The following is a 15,444-nucleotide window of genomic DNA, read 5'->3' as shown; positions in this document are numbered from 1 at the left end:
CAAATTGCTCCTTACTGACCAATAATTTCCTATCCTTGCCCTCCCCTTCCAAACCCACAGAGGTTGAAGGAGAAGAAGAACAAAAGGGCACCAAAGCTCCCCTTTGTCCCTCCCTGGACTTTCTTCCCTTCTCATTACTTCTCTCAAAAAAAAGTTAGATCCCTGCTACTATCACCCATTTTCTCCACTTCAACTTTATTACATCTAAAGCTGGAAGATGATCTTACAATAAAGGAACTGTAGGTACTTGCAGTCAAATGAGCCATATTGTAGGTACAAAGACAATCCTATTATTCACAAGAACAACATCAACAACAAATGAACATATTTCTTAATCTACTGTACAAACAACATGAAATACAAATGATATCTTTGACATGGATATGGAAATTTCAACATAAAAAGAACCGAAAAAATCGAACCCCCTTTCTGTGAAATTCATCTACAGAACAATACCCTAGCATGGTGGATGTGGAAATTAGGGAAAAATTTCTCGAATATCTATCCGAAATCCTACTATCATGAGAAAAATCACAAATGTTACCTAGAAGGCAATGTTTGATTCTCCCCTTTCAACCGAATGCCAGAATGTGTAGTTCATATGGAATTGAAGCTTGAGCAACGTTGGAGTCAAGTCGCCGTTCACTAATGAGGGACGAATTGTTTTAGGGTTCAAAGAAAAATTGGGGGGGACCTCAGTTCTTACCGAGTAGATGTGAGAGGCGATTGTGAGAGGAGCAACCGAACCTTCAAAGAGAGATCAGAATTTGTATACTCTTCAGATCTGAGGTGAAAACCCACCCTTTATCTCTAGAGGTGAATCATCTACGAATTTGGACGAATCTCTACAACAATGGCGAATCTGCCGTATGGGTTCAAGAGGATGAAAAGTAGAGAGTAAACCCTAGGGTTCACGAGGATGAAGAAGGGAAAGGATCCGTACTATTCACGAGGGTGAGGAAGCCCTGTTCTGCTGTAGGGTTCCTTCTTTGCAGGAGAATCTAGCAGAGCTCCTTCAGGCACTATCGTGAAGGTTAAAAAGGGAAGAGAGGGAAGGGGGTCTGTTTTATTGGGGAACAACATAATTTTTGCCCGATATTTGTTTCGAGAAACGGGGCAGAATAGGTGAAACTTGTTTCATCCTTCATGTTTCTTGAAACATAAATTGTTATAAATTTTAATTTATGTTTCAAGAAACAAGTGGAACAGAACACCTTTATCAAACGGTTTTAATGTCGTTTCTTCGCTTCTGAGAACAGGAAAACACAGAAACACGTTTCTAGAAATGTTATCAAACGGACCCTAAATAAATATCTACCAACAAAAAAAAAGATAAGACTTAATCCATAAAGTGATTTCCTTATTGATAGCCCTCAAAGTGTCAACTAATTTATAACTTTACTTTATTGCCCTTTTAGTATATCGTGTTTTTTTTTTTAATCAAAGACACAAATCTTTTTCTCAATGAGGGTATTAGTGTCATTTCACATGTGTACTAAAACAACTTTATACCCCTATTTTAAAAGAACCCCTATCTTAAAAGACTTTGGAGGATAAGACAATTGGCAATGAAAAATTACCAATTTCTAAATACACCTATAGAAGTGTCATTCAGATATTCACATAAATATATGAGAAAATTTGATATAAGATCTTTCTTTTTAATTATTGTTTAACAAAAGGTTTTGACATGTCATGCACCATGATGCATACAACAGTTTGATGGGGATAAGGGTCTATTGCGCACCCTCACCTCCCATCCGATCACTATAAGGATTGTTGTGCACCATGCACGAGCGTGCACAGAACCTCTCCAGTCCCTTCTTGTTTTAACGTAAGTGCCTAAATAGAACTTGCCACAAATCCTATAATGGTGACGATTTGCCTTTACCATTGTCAAGAGATGAGGTGGATGAAGTGTGGGATATGTTGCTGACATTTAATTGATGAGAATAATATGAATAAAGAAGCAGAAGATTAATAGGATTTCCTACAATAAAGAAGCTCAAATGAGAAATTGAGATTTCCTTATTTTCTTTATACATAAGGTTGGACGAGGCTGGTGAGAGAACAGAATAAGATGGGGAGAGACAGAGGAGGTCTGATGCTATTGCAAAAGTCATTTTTAATTTGACTAAAAAAACATCTTCTTCTTTTTTTTTTAAAGCATATAAGTTTAATGTATTAATCGGTACAATCGATATGATACAATACCGATACGTCAATCCATAGTCCTACCAACTGCCATTAAAATACATCAAAAAGAATTTATGAAAATATAAAGGACACGTGCATCACCTAACTACATGTGAAAGGTAAACATACGGGTAGGAGATCCAGATTCCAGACTCGCAATAACTAAGCTATACATTCCAAACAAGCCAAAGGCCGCTCAAGGGTCCTAAGACTCCAAACTTTCAAGACACGTTTGATTCCGACTCTGGAATTTGCCGATCGAGAGTCAAGAGTCAAGAGTCAAGAGTCAAGAGTCAAGAGTCAAGTCGTCCCACTAGGAAGGTGAATAGGAACTGGGAAGAGAGACTTCTCTGTCTCGCATATTTTCCATCTCCTATCTGTTTGAAGTAAAACCCAAACATAAATGAAGTCAAAGTCAACTTACGTGTCAAGCGGGAACTGTGAAAGGAATAGATTTTAAAAAGAGGAGAGGAGAGGAGAGGAGAGGCGGCAGGTCGGCAGCTTTGTCTTGATCAGTCATTACAGTTTGGGAAAATTACATGATTATTTATTTCTGGATTTTTTTTTTACAAAATTATCCATAAAAAATTTCAGTTAACAAAAATACCTAAAATTAGGTTTCCGTTTACAAAATTACCCATTTAAAGTTTAAGTTAACAAAAATACTCAAAATTGAGTTTGAGTTTACAAAACTACCGCCTCAAAGTTTTAGTAATAAAAAAATACATGCTAATATGTGGAAGATGAAGAATCACTGTTCTGAGTAGTTTTGTAAACCCAAACCTGATTTTGGGTATTTTTGTTAACTGAAACTTTGGGTGATTAGTTTTGTATACCCAAACCTAATTTTGAGTATTTTTGTTAACCAAAACTTTTTTTGGGTAATTTTGTAAAGGAAAACACAAAAGTGGGTAATCATGTAATTTTCCCTTATAGTTCTGCACAGGTATGGGTGATTCTATGATCTCTACTTTGCCCTTCAATCCTTTCTTAGTTTTAACCTTACCCTTCTTCCTTCTATTGAGCCTTTCTTATCCTCTCAACTAGTGCAGATTTCTCACATAATTGTTCTCAAACCCAAGTTTGTGGAAACTTAAACATCAGTTATCCCTTCTTCAACTACAACAACAACTGGGGCTGTGGATTAGAGCACCTTCACTGTAGAAATGGTTCCATTACAGTGATTAATTCCGGGGATGAGGATGTCGATGGATATGAGGTTCAAAGCATCGACTATTCCAAGAGGATCCTAAAAGTTCATGACCAGAGGATCACCAAAGCAGACTGGCTCAACGACAATGACAAATGCAAGTTCTTGTTCAACAATTTTACCATTATGCCACCCATTTTCCATCATCTTTTAGGTCAAGTGATAAGCCCCAATCTTACACTAAGAGTATGCAAACACCATCTTCAAAGATTTAATGAGGGCCATCATCTTGGTGTCGGCGACGAGTACTGCACAGTTGATGTCATAACAGATGAACCAGATGCACCCGCAGCTCCACCAAGTCCCCATGGCTTTCCACATGAGTGTAAAGTTGTTCATCTTCCCGCGGATGAGCCACCTTCTAAATTTCATGGACCAGTTCATCGTATCTCAAAATTGTACACTGTTGGGTTTCGTCTTCGCTGGAGTCTTCCCAAACAATGCCTTCAGTGCAACAAGAATGGGACCCGCTGTGTATGGCAGTCCTTCCATCAAGATAAGGAGAATTTGTCTTGTATCGATCCAAAGAACACATGGAATCAGGAAAAAGGTCACTGCTGAAGACTCTTAATTGTAGCATTTGTTTTGAATTATTTGATGGGTAGACCTTTTTTTTCTTTTTTCTTTTCGGGGAAAGATTTGATGGGTAAACTTGCGGGTTCTGTTGATGTCATTAGATTATCTTGTAGTCTTAATGTCTAAACCTATTGCCATGTTGTGTTTTATGTTGATTGTTGCAGGGAACAAAAACCAAAGGAAGATTATTGGAATAGGTAATTTACTTTCCATTATGAGACATTCAAATTACCCTTATTCCAACTAGGGGTGCAACGGGGACGGGCTGGGCTGGGGTGGTATTTTTTTTAAATCCCAGCCCAGTTAGGGGGTGTCAAAAGGTTGGTTCAGTTTGAGAATGGGTGAAATCAAAACCGGTCCGATCAGAGAAGGTTCATTTCAGTTGATTTCCAATTCATATGGTTTGGGTTCGGTTTGCTTTGGTTTTCTAGCTCTTATGGGACTATTACCAATTTGGTATTGGTTTCGGTTCAGTTTGATTTAGGGTTTAACACCCCTAAGCCAAGTACCCTAGGTTCCCTTAACTCAGTCTAGGCCCAGTCCAACCTGAGGTCAAGTTGGGATGTCTCACCCCCAGCCTGGCCTTGCTTTACTCTGGTTGGGCTGAATTGGCCCTAATTGACCCTAGCAAGACTTATGTGTAATGAATAGTTATATATTATATATTTATATAATTATTTTATATATATATATATATATATATTGAAAAATTTGTTGTGATCTTATTTTTCTGATCTTTTACAATAAGGGTAAAATTCTATCATTTTATATTTGTTTATGGGATAATGTTCTCTCTGTTTAGAAGTGTAGCGTACGCTATTGCCTTCCTGTGTTCATCTCCTTCCTACCCCCTACGATCGAAATGATTTATCTATTCTCTATTGGGGGAAAGATAGAGATAGACCCAGGGAGCACTACCGTACGCTATGTTCTTGAACGAAAGATTCAATACCTATACTGCTAAGCTGCACGCATGGTGCCTATGCCCAAGCACAGGGGGTGAAATGATGGCCTTGCCCCATGAAATGCCAAAATCCCAACCCTTTTGATGCCCAGGTTGGGCCAATCTCATACTGAGACTCAGCCCAAGTCCGACCCAGCCTAAACCAACCATGGGCATTGAAAGCTCACAAGTTGAAAAGTCCAACCTAGGCCTTGTTAGTGTCGAGACTGAGGTCTTGATCCCAAGCCAAGGAGAAGCTAGGTGAATTTTTCCACCCCTACCCCTGAGATACCATTCATATCAAGGGTTATAGCTAGTTGATTGCAACCCAAGCAGCAGCGAAATTTTGTTTACAGGCTTTCCAAACCAAACTTGCACCTCTAATTTCAAAAGTGTGAGACTGTGAGGTCACGATCCCACTCTATTTAAACTAGCAAATCACCTCGTTGGTGCAAATGAAATCTAAATTTAGTCGATTAAACAAAATTTTCACATATTCAAGACCTTCCTTATATTCTCTTGAAAACTTAAGTGTTTTTCTGGATTTTCAGAAGTTTTTCATTTCAATTTCGTCACATTCACAAATTGCACTAATTCTTCTCTCTGTTGATGTGAAACTCTTGTCACTGTGCGAGTTCACATCCATAACACATGGGGGCTTAATAAACTGTTTCTAATTCTGCTCATCCATTCTCAGGTATTTCCGTAGGAACTGCAACAGGATTCCTTTTGTCATGCTTATTTTTCTTCACCTTCTACAAATACCGGACTAGACATAAGCTTGGCAGAGTCCGCAGCTTCTCCTCGAAGACAGACCTTGGAAAGGGCAGCACCCATTTTGGAGTCCCCATCTTCTCCTATGCTGAGCTTGAAGAAGCCACCAATAATTTCAGTTCTGTTAATGAACTCGGAGATGGTGGCTTTGCTACTGTATATCATGGTAAGTAGAAGAAACCTCCCGTGTGATCTCATGGCAATCCTTTTCTTCCCCCTATTGAAATTTAAGCGAAAATTAATGTTGAGAGATTGTTAGAAATTTTAGAGTTACAGTTCTACATTGTTTATATAGAATCTTAGATGTATCTCAATATACCATTGGGTCATCTCCACCTAATACCTAAGGGATTTGGGTTGAAACCTGAAGTTGTAGTTTGTGGGTTATTCTCACTTTATTTAACAATTATGTCTTTCCATTTGATGGACTTTCCTTATTCACATCTAGGCAAGCTACGAGATGGACGTGTTGTTGCAATCAAGCGGCTCTACCATAACGACTACAAACATGTTGAGCGATTCATGAATGAAATCAAAATCATCACTCGTTTGCGCCATCTAAACCTAGTCACTCTTTATGGGTGCACTTCATATCGTAGTTGTGAACTCCTCCTTGTTTATGAATTCATTCCGAACGGCACTATTGCTGATCATCTCCATGGTGATAGTAGGGAGGTTGGATCACTCCCATGGCCTGTCCGCATGAGTATAGCCATAGAGACTGCAAGTGCACTGTCCTACCTCCATGCTTCTTATATCATACATCGTGATGTTAAAACAAGCAATATACTCCTTGACAACCATTTCCATGTGAAAGTTGCTGATTTTGGGCTATGACGTTTGTTCCCTACTGATGTCTCCCATGTCTCCACTGCTCCTCAAGGGACTCCAGGATATGTTGATCCCGAGTATCATCGATGCTACCAGCTTACAGACAAAAGTGATGTTTATAGCTTTGGGGTCGTTTTGATTGAGCTTATATCATCGAAGCCTGCTGTAGATATCAGCAGGCATTGGGATGAGATTAATTTGGCAAACATGGCAATAAACAAGATCCAAAAAGGGGCTTTGCAAGAGTTGGTTGACCCATGCCTTGGGTTTGAATTGGATTGCGCAACAAGGAGGATGGTAACATTGGTTGCAGAGTTAGCATTTCGTTGTCTTCAACAGGAGAAGGAATTGAGGCCTTCCATGGATGAGGTATTGGAAATTTTAGCGAAAATCGAGGCTGATCAGGAGTACAAGGAAGATAACAAAGAGGTGATGGACATTCTAGCAAGTAATGATGTCGAGTTGCTCAAGAATACACTACCACCACCACCACGAACTTCACCCAATTCTGGGAGTATTGTAAAATTGGTTGCTCAACCAACTATGCCAAGTACCAATGGTTAAATTTCCTTCTAATTATCTTATCGCTAGTTCTAGCTTTTTCAAAATATGATACATATTAAGTTTTTGTATTTATATAATGAAAACATACATGGGTTCTAGAATTACCTTAATGATGTTTCCCACACAGTGGAATGGATCTATTTTCCATATGCATCTTTCCTGCACGAACCTTGATGATCGAAGCTTGAGGGAGATCTCGACATGTACTCATGCAATAGGGAGAGATAGAAGACCAAAGAGAGAGAGATAGAGAAACTGAGGATTATGACATAGCCGTAGCCTTGTGCATCACCATTGAAGAATTGGTAAGGAAGGACATGCAGCAGCTCGGTCTAGATCCTAGTATGACGTCAAATAGAATTGTTTGGAGAGCAAATATCCATGTTGCCGATCGCTTTTAGGTGGGATTTGTGTCACCATTGAAGAGTTGGTAAGGAAGGACATGGAGTAGCTCGCTCTAGATCCTAGAATGACAACAAATAGAATTGTTTGGAGAGCAAAGATCCATGTTGTTGATCGCTTTTAGGTGGGATATCCATGAGGTGTTACTTTGTTTCCTCTCTTTCTTTCCTTCACTTTTACTTTGCAAACTTGTCCATCGTGGATCCATATAGCCAACCCCATTTAGTTGGGACAAAGATTTGTTGTTGTTGTTGGTCAGCTAGGGTGTTTCTAATCCTAACGGGTCCATACTGCCCCATGTGGGTGACCTACGTACGAGCCAAATTAAGACATAGTTCAATTAACAATATGAATCCAAATTTCTGACTATCTATTTGCATCTCTAACTAAGCCCAAGTCCTGTTAGAACTAAGTGAAGGTCTTTTATCTCCTCAAATTTTAGTTAGGCATTATGTATCGGTATGGAGCCTAATATATAAACAGATGCATTCCATATGGATGGGTTGTAAGGTGGCTAATGAAGCAAATTTGAGCCTAATCACACTTAATACGATTTGGACCAATCCGATTTGATCACTCACACCATTATTTCAATTTGAATTGCCCAATATGACCCAATTATGTAATACATTAAATTAATCTATTCTTTTCTTAAAAAACTATGCAGTATTATATAGAATTTGACAAAAGATAAAAGAAAGTATAATTAGACCTATAATTAAAAGCTAACCGATGGCATGGCTATTGCACCAGTGCACAGGCCACATGGCTGAGAGCAAGTGGAGGCATCGACCACATGGCGGCAGGGCGGTATTTTTCAATCAGTCAGTGTCTGTGTAGAGGGCACGATTGATATGCTTATTTTCAAGAATTTACTTCCAATATTTTACAAAGTAAATGAATGACAAATTAGACATTACAAAACACAATCATTGAATATACTCTAATAAATAACATACTTCATTTCAAAGATAGAAATAGTTGGAACATCAGAGATGCATATCTGCTTGGTTGTTGATAAAAATGATACACTGATACCTTTTGAAAAAGAAAATAAAAAAGATGATACAGTTATGATAAGTCTCTATAATAAATTTGAAACCTTAATTTTTTGTAAGCTCTCATCTTTCTGATTTTAATGATATCTTAGCTGATCTTTTAGCAGAAAAAAAAAAGATTCCCATAATGAGATAAACTACATTGATAAATTTATCAAGGTTTGACAGTTCAAAAGAGTTTTTTTTTTTCCAAGAATAATGAGAACACTATATATATATATATATATATATAAGGATAAGATTATAAAGCACAATAAAAAAAAATCCTATAATGGTGATTGATGTGGTAAAAATTGACCAGCCGATCTTCCTTGCATCTCCTGATACTTTAGCAGATCTGCACAGAAGAGAAGACAGGGGAGAGCCGAGCTGACCCGATGGGGGACATTCTGATGCCTAAGTCAGATCTTTCCACTGCAAATACTCAAGAGAGTTTTCAGTCAAAAGAAGTGATCGATCCCCATAATGAAGGCTTACCTTGGTATTTATAGGCTGTTGATGGAGTAGAGAAAGGGGAAACGTCCATGGAGAGTCCTACTGGGCGTGGAGTCCTTAAGGAGAATAGCTCTCTGATTCCAGGAATATTTCAGATTCTAGGGCATCTTTTGGAAATATTTTTCTCTTATCTCAGAGGTTTGGGTCGTGAGAGGGGTGGATGCCTCTGATGATGTGTAGTGGAAAAGTTTTGCCCTTGTAATTAGGGATTATGTTCCTTGAATGTAGGAGTGGATGAGGGCACGTTTCTGGGAGCCCTACCTGATGATGTCGGACCGAGGTGTCTGCTCAGCCAGAGGAGAGGCCGAGTTGGAAGCTCGGCCTGAGGAGGGGTTAAGGTGGTAGCTTAGCCTAAGAAGGAGCCGAGGTGGTAGTTCGGCCTGAGGAGGGGCCGAGGTGGTAGCTCGGCCTGAGGAAAGGTTGAGGTGGCAGCTAAGCCTAAGGAGGGCCAAGCACCTCAATGGCAGCTTGGCCTGAGGAGAGGCCAAGGTGGCAGTTCGACCTGATAAGGGGTTGAGGTGGTAGTACGGCATGAGTTGCTCGAACGCTCCTTGGCCTTGTTGTGGTCAGGGACATATTTACCCTCATCACCAACCCCCCACTCTAGTAGTTCGGGTCAGACAGCTAGAGCATTAAATTCGGTTGAATTTTGAGTGCGTGCGTCATTCATTCAGCGTGAAACGTGCTGGTTTTGCAATGTGTCACTGTGCCGTAACTTCACCTCGGGCAGGCGAAGGGACTACTTTGGTTGACCATTGATCTTAGCTAGATCCATCCATCCATTTTCTATCGCCTTCACCTATAAATAGGACACATTTCTTTTTAGAAGACTTCACATTTGATCGAGTGAAAGAGTCAGTTCAGCTCGGTCTTAGCCTCGGCGTGGCCATCTGTAGAGTCTCAAAGCAGTACAACATTTTGACTTCAACCAACCAGCTCATCCTCTCCAGTGCGTCATTCTCAAGCTCGTCCTTTAACCAGTAAGTAAGATTGTACCATGGTTGTGACTCGTCGTTCTTCTTTCGCTCAGCCCTCCGTGTTTCTTAGCGTCAGTCTTGGTGATCCTGATATGGCATCTATGCGTGACCCTAACTCACCTAGCCAAACCCCCTTGATGGCCGTGAAGCCTGGGGAAAACCACCCAAAGTGTCCCATCCCCTATCCTTCATCCTCTAGTGACGACACTTCAAGCGGTCCAGGCTCTGACGGTAGCTCAGGCTCTGGTGGTAGCTCAGACTCGGGCAGTAGCTCTAGTACTGAGTCTGTCGAGGTGGTCTCTCCTATGACCGTCCCAACCAAGGGTGATCCTGGCTCGGTTGCCCCAGCTCAGCCCCCTAGTTCCGTGGTAGCGGGCACTTCGGTGGTAGGTCCATCAGGCGTTGAAGTCCCTGAGGTGGGCCTAGTGGAGTCTGAGGGGGAAGGCTCTGCTTCATCCTCCATAGAAAAGAAAACCACTGTCAAAACCCAGAGCATTCTTACGCCCAAAGTCTTACAATTGATTCGACGTCGGTATAGTATCCCCGATTACGTGGAGATGAACGTTCCAGATAAAGATGAACATGTAAACGCCTCTGGGGATGAGGTGGCCCTCTATAACATTGCCTTCTAGAGCGGCCTTAGGATTCTGATGCCCTAGCTGGTCATCTCAGTTTAGGAGCACTGGTGTTTTTCCCCAAGCCAACTCACCCGGAACTCCTGGCACACTATTCTTGGCTTTGAGGTGTTCGTCTCGAAGCTGGGCCGAACTGCAACACTGGAGGTCTTCTGTAAGATATTCTTAGTGAAGAGGCACATCTCAGGGTGGTACTACTTCACCAAGAGGGACAGGGATGGTCCCTACAACTAATTGAAGATGTTTATCAAGATGCCCTCCTTAGTGAAGAAGTGGAAGGAGAGATACTTCTATGTGGCCATGGAGGGGAACCCCTTCAAGAGCAGCTGGACAAAGCCCACTCTGTTGGTGCTAAACCGAGCTCCCAAACTATCTGTGGTCGACTTCCAAACCTACGAGGCCTTGGACGTCCGGATTCTACAGGACAAAGACTTCCTTCGAGAGTGGGAGCTAAGTGAAGCCTCTAGTAAGGGTTTAATTGAGTCCGATTATCTCTTCAGGTCAGCTCGGTCTTCGTACTAACTCAGCTCGGCTCATCTTTGTCTTGCAGTGGTGAACGTGAAGGTAGACAAAAAGGCCCTTGCCGCGGCGGCGGCGGTGGAGGCGAGGAAGAAGGAGGTGGCTGAGCAGGCCACAAGGAAGAATGCGGACAAGGGTGAGGCCGTGCCGAGCTCAAGCCTTGGAGTGAAGGTTGTTTCGCCCACTGGCGCGAGTAACAAGGCCTCGCCAATCACCATAAGGAACAAGCCCAGAAAAGAGATGCCCTCTCCCATCCAGTACTCAGCTCGGCACGGGACTCCAAGCTCGCTCAAGGGCAAAGAGTCAATGGTACTAGGAGAAAAGGGGCTTGGGCAGACCGATACACCAGACCGAGCCTCTGTGGGCCCAGATGGCTAGAAGAGGAGACGCTCACCCATCGATGACATGCAGCACGGCAACCCCCCAAGGTGGCTCGGATGGGGAAGCAACCTGTGGATCCATGGGGGGACTTGATGGAGAATGGCACCGTGCTGGACCCCAACACTGCTCTGGTCTGGTGTCGTCAGAGTCGTCCCAAGAGGGACATTGCCCGCGTGAAGAAGTTGTCTGACGTTGACTTCATGGATCAGATATACATTCGGATGGGCATTGTAAGTATCCTCAGCTTTTCTCTCTTTATAGTTCACCTTGATATTTTGAGTACTAACCATTCCATTAGGTCTTTGCAGAGTTTTGCTTTTGAGGTTTCATGGCCGCTGGCCGTGCTAAGGCAGAGGACGAAGTGAAGCACCTTCGTGGAGATCTTCAGATAACTGTGGGTCAGCTGGAGAATGAGAAGAAAAGGGCCGTTCTGAGGAGCAACGGGTGAGAGAGAATGAGGAGAGGGCTGGCAAGCTGAAGCATAAAGTTGCTAAGCAGCTCAAGACCAACAGCAACTTGGTCAAGGAGAAGGATGCCCTCCAAAGCGAGCTGGCTGAGGTTCAGGAAGCTAGCAAGAAGAGAGAAGTGAAGTAGGCAACTCGGATTGCTGAGCTAAGTGAAAAGCTAGCTGTAAGTGATGAGACCATGGCTGAGAGGTGGCTAAACTCTGTGGTGGGTCAGCAATGGTTGGTTGACATCAATGTTGCCTCCTTCAATGCTAGCTCGGACAACGCTATCTAATTCATCCTGAGCAAAACACCAGACTATGACCTGTAGAGCTATGAGCAACATGCTCCGGCACCTGCTCCTTCAGTGCAGCTCATTATTCAAGCCGAGGTTGGTGAAGAGGTGACTCAAGACGAACCAAAAGCAACCAAATGAACTAGCTCACTCCCTCCTAAACTAGCCTCCCAAGCCCTGTAATTTTGATGCTATCTTCTCCTCCTTTTCTTTCTTCTCCGTTTTTTTCTTTCTTCTCTTTCTTTTTTTTTTTTTTTTTTGTTTTTTTGTTTATGTAAATGTCTCCTTCGAGAGTAATGTAGAGGGTTTTTACCCCCTTTTATTAATGAAAAATATTTTCTTTTCAATCATTGTGCCTCTTTTATTTCCTTGTAAGCGTAGTTCCATTATCTGGTTGAGCTCAGACTTATCTTGTACATCTTAATCTTTCGAAAGTGTTATGCCTAGACTTGGACCATAGTGATGCCGAGCTAAAGCTTCGTCTTAGACGTTGCCGAGCTGATCTCGATCTTGATGCCTTAGATGTTAAGGTCTTGAGGTGCCAAACCTGGGTTTGGTCTTGGTAGTCCCTAGCTGGGGCTCTATCTTAGACGTTGCCGAGCTGGAGCTCGGTCTTAATGCCTTAGATGTTAAGGTCTTGAGATGCCAAACCTAGGTTTGGTCTTGGTAGTGCCAAGTTGGGGCTCGGTCTTAAGTGGTGCCGAGCTAAAACTCGATCTTAATGCCTTAGATGTTAAGGTCTTGAGGTGCCAAACCTAAGTTTGGTCTTGGTAGTGCCGAGTTGGGGCTCGGTCTTAAGAGGTGTCGAGCTGAAGCTCGAACTTAGTGCCTTAGATGTTAAGGTCTTGAGGTGCCAAACCTAGGTTTGGTCTTGGTAGTGCCGAGCTGGGGCTCCATCTTAAGAGGTGTCGAGTTAGAGCTTGGTCTTAGTGCCTTAGATGTTAAGGTCTTGAGGTGCCAAACCTGAGTTTGGTCTTGGTAGTGGCGAGCTGGGGATCGATCTTAAGAGGTGCCAAGCTAGAGCTCAGTCTTAATGCCTTGACATTAAGGTCTTGAGGTGCCAAACCTGAGTTTGGTCTTGATAGTGTCGAGCTGGGGCTCGGTCTTAGATGTTGCCAAGCTGGAGCCCGGTCTTAAGAGGTGCCGAGCTGGAGCTCGATTTTAATGAGCTAGATATTTAAGAGAAGCTTCTTCGTTTATTGATATATGGCATACACTTATAACAAATACATTGCTTCGAAATAGAGTCAACTCCACTCCATGAATGAAATTGAATAATTGAAATATGAAAACTAAAGTGCTAAGAATATAAAATCTATAAGACTAACACTCGGTCATGTGGGACTTCAATGTGATCTACTGGTAAAATTTTTTGAGATTTTTGACATTCCATGCTCTTGGTATAGTTGTACCCCGTGAGTCTGTAAGTGGTAAGTACCGGGGCGAACAACTTTAGAAACTATATAAGGGCCTTCCCAGTTCACGCTTAACTTACCTTCACTTCTCGGGTCTGCTGCAGCTGCTTTTCTAAGGACCAGGTCGCTTACTATAAATCCTCGTTGCCAAACTTTTCGGTTGTGATACTGTCACACTTTTTGCTTGTAAGTTTCATTTCGCACTAGAGCTTCTTCTCGAACTTTGTCTATGAAGTTGATGTTTGCTTGGAGCCCTGCCTCGTTCTATGATGCATCAAACACTGTCGATCGAAATGAAACTTGGGTCACCTCTATAGGGGTTAAGGCTTCAATCCCATATGCTAGTAGGAACGGTGTTTCCTTTGTAGGGGTCTGAGCTGAGGTACGATATGCCTAAAGTACACTGAGTAGCTGGTCGGCCTAGTTCTTCTTCTTCTGGTCCAGCTTCTTCTTAATTCGATCCAAAAGTATGTGGTTGGCCTTTTCTACCTGGCCATTTGATTGTGGGTGTGCCACTGTAGTGTTTCAAAAATCAATATTAAAGTTGTTCCAGAAGAGCTTGAATTCTCGATTGTTGAATTGTCGCCTATTGTTTGTCACCAGTACTTTTAGGACATCGTAGTGGTATATGACGTTGTTTGTTATGAATTTTTCTACCACCTGCTTAGTGTTCTTTGCTAGGGGACGCGCTTCCACCCAATTAATGAAGTACTCAATAGCAACAATCAAGAACTGGACACCGCCCTTGCCTTTCTTGAACTCTTTTAGGATATCCATTCCCCACGTTACGAATGGGATCAAGCAGATTACGGTGCTAAGTTTTGTAGTGGGGACATGTGGTATTGGGGCATGTACTTGACACTTCAAGCATCATCGGATGAGCTTCATCGCATCTTGTTACATCTTTGGCCAGTAGAATCCTTGGCGTAACACCTTGTAGGCCAGTGCCTTTCCTCCTATGTAGCCTTCGTAAATTCCTTCATGGACCTCCTGGAGAGTCTCTTCAACTCAGCTCAGTGGTAGGCACTTCAGCATTGCCTTCTGTACAGTACTCAAGATATTGCCTTCTGTACAGTACTCCTCCTTGGAGGGTGTAGTTTGTTGTTCTCCTCTTAACTGCTCTTGTCTCTGTCTAATCTCCTGGGATATGTCTATCTCATAAATAGTCTATAATGTGGTCCATCCAGCTCGGCACAACTGGCAGCGTATTGTTGCACATCACTCCTTGCTCATAGGTAGGTTTTTTTAGTGATTCAAAGTATATCAAGCTTGCGCAATTATTGAGTTTCACTGTTTCCAGTTTGGAGAGGGCATCTGCCATTGTATTTTCTTCTCACAGAACTTGTACCATTGTGAATGTGCTAAAGCTGGTAATCAGATGATGAGCTTCTTTCAGATATTTGACCATTCTTTCTTCTTTGGCCTCATATTGCCCATTGACCTAGTCCACAATCAGCTGTGAGTCACTATGGGCGACCAAGTCATTTGCTATTACAACTTTTGCCAGTTTGATTCCCACTATCAGGGCATCATACTTTGCTTCATTGTTTGTTATGGAAAACATAAATCTAAGGGCATACTGTATCATGAATTCCTCTGGACTTTGCAGCAAAAGTCCTGCGCCGCTCCCTGTTGAGGTGCTGGGCCCATCGACAACGAGCTTCAACTACCTACTTAGTTCGGCATCTGCCCCTAATTCCTCTATTTGTGTGCATTCTACCAAGAAA

At 42.2% G+C, this 15,444-nt stretch overlaps 1 pseudogene; it reads left to right on the top strand.

Moving 5' to 3' along the window:
- Positions 1-3,132: 3,132 nt before the first annotated feature.
- LOC122092678 lies at positions 3,133-7,412 on the top strand (annotated as a pseudogene).
- Positions 7,413-15,444: the final 8,032 nt, after the last annotated feature.

Source organism: Macadamia integrifolia, chromosome 11 (genome assembly GCF_013358625.1).
Source record: "Macadamia integrifolia cultivar HAES 741 chromosome 11, SCU_Mint_v3, whole genome shotgun sequence".
In the NCBI taxonomy this organism is placed as follows: Eukaryota; Viridiplantae; Streptophyta; class Magnoliopsida; order Proteales; family Proteaceae; genus Macadamia; species Macadamia integrifolia.
Note: the sequence above shows the minus strand (reverse complement) of the source record. Positions and strands in the feature narration are given on the sequence as shown.